Here is a 5,767-nt window from a genome sequence, read left to right on the forward strand (position 1 = left end):
CATTTTCACATAACGGTGTACTGTAAGTCAGAGAAAATCACGGGGATGTTATATATGTGTGCGCGTGTGTTTGTGTGTATACCTCTACATCCTTTTATAGATCATGTTATATTCAATCCTTCGCTATATTTTATCTGAAACCTAAATCAAGTCATCAAGTCAGTCAAATCAAGTCATCAAATCAAGTCAGTTTCCAGTAAGACCAAACTCGCTCTGACCAGCAGTTGTTTTATCTGGTATAGGCTTTTTCTCAGATGAAAGATTCACAGCTTTTGATTAGATTTTTATTAACTACCTGTAGACATATTACATGAACATTGGCCCACAAAAGTTAAGAGACTAAAATGTCTGTCCTTAATAAAGAATGAACGTGTTGCTCTATCAGCCTCAGTAATTGTACTTTTCTTTCCATTAATTTCTAAGCTCCTCGTGTAAAGGTCCCAGATATAAAATATAAGACATAAGCACACATATTATTTCAGCATTTTTATCCAATGCAACTAGCATTGCTATCAAAATGTAGTTAATAATTGTATGCATTACTTGGGAACTGAACCCATGGCCTTTGGTTGATGCATTGCATCATATAGTAAAAATATCAAGCAGTGACAGCTTTTGTACCTTTTTTTCTGAGAGTTAAGAACTATAATTTAAAAAAGGAATAGAGCATTTACAAAGACAGTACCTGGAGAAATGGCTCATGGTTCTCTCCTGTCTGGACTCAAACCAGCAACCTTCTAATTTCCAGCCCAGAGCATTAGAGACAAATAATGTGTATATGCTCTTCTTAGAATAAATATGAACGTGAGTCTGTGGCATCACTCTTGACCAGTTAGACACTGTTTTGACTGTGACATTGGCTGTAGGAACTGTAACTGACTGATCTGGGCTCTGTGAGGTCCTGAGAGAACTGCATAAATAATTCAATGCAAGGTGACCCAGCCTAGATCATAACATGCTCCACTTGAGCCTTTAGGCTTATATTTATAGACAAAGACTACAGGTACATTGCTCAGTTGCAGTCCTCACTTTATTCTTTCCTGTCACAGACAGTTTCAGCTTTACATTCAGCCAGTGATGGCAGACACATTTTAGAGAGATTTTATGCTCAGTAGCAAGCTCATGGGCATATGTCCAAACATTTTTGGGAGGGGTGGTGAAAATTTGATGATTCCTGAAATTATAGTCAAATGGTACAGTCAAATTCTGATATTATTCATAAGATAATTTCATATTGATTTAGCAGATGTACATCCAAAAGGTCACAGGTGACCTCCCCAAATGTTTTCATATTTTTGGTTATCACTACTAATGGATAAACCAAGACTATCTTGTATATTATGTCACAGGGCCTATAATTCAAGGTTTAATTTCATTTATTGTTAGAAGGCTGGGCATATATTTACAATTACACTTCTGGCAGACACATTTTATCTAAAACAACTTACACAGTATTCAGGGTACATTTATCTGTTGCATTCCCTGCAATTAAACCTGTTTGAGCTAAAGGAAAGATCAAGAAGCATGGAATACAAATCGGCGAGCTATTTTCTCATTTACATCCTTTTTTGTGAAGAACAGCAAAAGTGAAAGCTAACTTCCATCTTACTCTTCAAGGACTGGAAACTTAAAAATACCAAAGCTGTTTGCTACAGCATTGCATGAGGCAATTTCTTTTTTTACATTTTCATTGTTTTTAATTTTTAATCACTGAACAGTGTATCTCTAATGCAGGGATTGATATATTTTATTTTTCCGGCAAACTGGGAATTATTATTAATGAGTAATGATGTTTGTGTAATAAGCCCAACTCTGCATGCCAGTTTCACTTTTTTTTTTTCTTTATTCCATCAGGCCCATTATCTTCAATGACCTCTGCAGGCAATTGAAAAAGCATCATGCTATTCATTACAAAATCAAATTATTTAAAAAAATTAATCATAAACATCTGAAAGTGAAGCTATATGTTAATTTAGGAACTAAAACTGCATTCTGACTTTGGTCAGAATTATGATTCCGTTGCTAAGTGAAAATTAACATGCAGTCTGGTTCTGTGCCGATTCGTCTATAATGTGTTGTCAGTTGTTAAGCGAATTAGTCTTTCTAGTTTCAACAATATTAGGGCATCACATTTTAGACTACACCTTGAATTATTACCACCTAGATAGGTGGAGAAGCCTGTAAGATCCAGCTATCATCCGGCAAAATAAACCACAGGGAGTCTGGGTGGGCGAAGGTAGAGGTCAGCTCTTTGCTTGTTTTGATACAGGGCATCTTCAGTACAGGTGGGCAAAGGTTCAGACCAATCAACAACATTTTAGCTGCAAAACCCACACAGTGGGGTTCTGAAAGTCTGCTCTCAGGCATGAACTCCACAAGTTTGTTCAGAACATGAAGTTTATTTACATTTATGCGTTTGGCAGAAACTTGTGGTGACATAGCATTCAATGTTTACATTTCTTGATTTATCTGAGAACTGAACCCATGACCTTGGTGTTGCTAGTGCTATGCACTACACTTTGAGCTACAGAAAAGATCATATTTATGTTCTCCAGCATGATTTGAGAATGATCAAAAGAGCATCTTGAGCGTCATTGTTTACAAGAATATCAGAAGGAGTTCACATGATCAATGTCACAACATTTCCTTATATGATTATTGACAAAGAAATAATGCAGAATCATAAATATTTCATAATATTTATTTATTTATTTATTTTATTTTTTTCACAATCTTTACTTGTTTTTTCTAGGTTTAAATCACTATTGCCAGATCCCAGTTTTTGAATGTAGTCATAGTCTTTTGGATGTCACTATAGTCCTGAAGATGACTAAATCTTGGCATTTCTAAACAACAAAGTGGTATGATGAAATAAATCGTTATCATACAATAGCTCATTATTTCAAAGAGAGATGACTAATAAATCCATCACACAATGTATACATGGGGAGAACCTCAACTCCACGCTATCAGAAAAGGAGCAGTCCAGTAATAAGTCCAGAGCAGCTGTGACTACAGCCAGAGGTCACTAATAAATAATGTACAATTCTCCTTGTCACCTGTGGGGAGAATGACAGATCACAGTGAGAGAAGTCAACTTATTTACAGCTCCAGATGTCATCACATGACAAGGCATGGAGATGCTTCTGCAAATACATGTCAACAAGATAGATCATTTAGCTAATACAATTTATGTTTATAGTGTTGTTATTTTTATGTTTGCTGTGGATATGTAATTACATATAATTAATATGGCTGAATATTTTATATAATAATAATAATAATAATAATAATAATAATAATAATATATTAAATTCCTCACTATAACTGTTCTGGAGTTTTTAGTCATAAAAGTCATTATTATTCAGGGCAGAAAGTTGAGAGCATTTGTGATAATTAGGTATTCATCAGGTTCAGTGAGTCAGAAATGATCTTTCACAGTTCAAGTAATCCCTGATAGACCTTAATACAGATGAGCAACATCCGAATTTAAGCCGCTTTACTCTTTACGAAGAGCAATAATGTCAACTATAAATTCCAGAAAGTTTCATGAAACAATTGCCTGTGGTTTATAGGAAGAATATTTGTTGTTTAGAATTGCACAACGATTCTAAATGTTTTCAGAACTTGATTGAGCTGGTTATCAGCTCCTCTTGTATTCCTGTCTTTACTCCTTTGTACTGCAGTTGCAGCGCTAACCCTCCAGCTCTGATATCATTCCTGGCAGGAGCTATTAAAAAGGCAGCAAAGTAAAGGGCTTCAGGAAAGGTCGAGCTCTGAGGGTGGGGAATGAGGAATGGAAATGTTAACTGACATTATTAATTGACATTCACATGCTGTGGAAACAAAAAGGTATAGATATCCCTCCTTCTCCCTGAGGGGGAGATAGGTAAAGTGTGTCGGTATTGAAGCAGATACAGATATAGTTTAAAGCCATTTCACTATTTATAAAGACACGTGTGCAATGCTAGGAGGAGACAGGTACAGCCTTGTGTCTGAATGCTGCAGGGCATATATCATATCAAGCTATTACAGTTTGGCAAGCTATGTATTTGTTTTGTTTTTTATTATTTTTTCCACTTTTTCTTTCCTCTCTCTCTGTCAGACCACGGGGATTGAGCCAACTCTTGAGATGTGGGTACTGACATTCAGTTATGTAAGCTACATGAAATAGGGAGGTGAAGGTAGTGTTATGTGGCCCAGCAGAAACCATACCCCTAAATTCCCATGTGTCATGTCATGGATGGTCAGCTATCATCTTGAAAATTACAGGTAAATGGTAAATGGACTGCATTCATATAGTGCTTTCAACAGACCCATGGCCATCCAAATAAATAATATTTTTGCATGTTTTGCATAGACAAAACTGCAGCTTGACTGGAAATGACAATGAAAAAAAAAGTCATATTTACATAGTAAAAAAAATAATACTTGAAATTGCTCTTTATCAACAAGGTTTTCTCTTTGGAAAAATAAATATAAAAAATAAATGATGGTGAGGGTTGTTATAGGTAGTTTGATCTTAGTTCATTTTAATAAAAATAAATTCCTAGGACATAAAAGTGTAGAAAAAGAAATGGCCTCATAGACTTTAAAGCAAAACTACCTCAGATGACATGTGTTTTCTTTCAGTGCAGAGCCTGCTTCCCGCTGTCCAAGTAAGTTTTATGTGAAGACTTGTCTTGAAACACTCTTCTCCACTTTACATAAAGATAGAGTGGCAGCTGGAGTCTGCTGGGACTGTGTTTTTCTCCCAGCTGTCATCAAGCTGAACATCAGATTCTTGACAGAGAGTAGATGAGAGAAAGGCCAAGACTGAGTCGCCTTTCATGCATTTTTGTGAAGTGATTTGGAGTGATGTCATGCCAGATGAGTTAACGTAATAGCCTTTAAATCTTTAGTGATAAAATGTGAGTCATTTGGAAGCAGTCCATTAAAATCAACAAACAGCAGTCATACAGTGTTTCATATGTATTGATTTGATCAAAATAGATCGAAAAAGACAGCTGTCATGGGGATATTCATAGCTCTACACATCTCATAAAAATTTCATATAATACAATAACATCCTCTGCCTGAGCCCATAAAAATTATCATTTTATTTGGGAATAAATCTAATGCAATATATTAAATAATACATTTCCATTCATGGGAAACTAGCTTATATTTTTCAATATATTGCAGTATATGCATGGAATAAGTATGGCTGCATTGATACACATTAAAAAATTAAGACAAAAATTGCACTACATACAGTATTGTTCAAAATAATAGCAGTACAATGTGACTAACCAGAATAATCAAGGTTTTTAGTATATTTTTTATTGCTACGTGGCAAACAAGTTACCAGTAGGTTCAGTAGATTGTCAGAAAACAAACAAGACCCAGCATTCATGATATGCACGCTCTTAAGGCTGTGCAATTGGGCAATTAATTGAAAGGGGTGTGTTCAAAAAAATAGCAGTGTCTACCTTTGACTGTACAAACTCAAAACTATTTTGTACAAACATTTTTTTTTTCTGGGATTTAGCAATCCTGTGAATCACTAAACTAATATTTAGTTGTATCACCACAGTTTTTTTAAAACTGCTTGACATCTGTGTGGCATGGAGTCAACCAACTTGTGGCACCTCTCAGCTGTTATTCCACTCCATGATTCTTTAACAACATTCCACAATTCATTCACATTTCTTTGTTTTGCTTCAGAAACAGCATTTTTGATATCACCCCACAAGTTCTCAATTGGATTAAGGTCTGGAGATTGGGC

Source organism: Carassius auratus, chromosome 32, assembly GCF_003368295.1.
Source record: "Carassius auratus strain Wakin chromosome 32, ASM336829v1, whole genome shotgun sequence".
NCBI classification, from domain to species: Eukaryota; Metazoa; Chordata; class Actinopteri; order Cypriniformes; family Cyprinidae; genus Carassius; species Carassius auratus.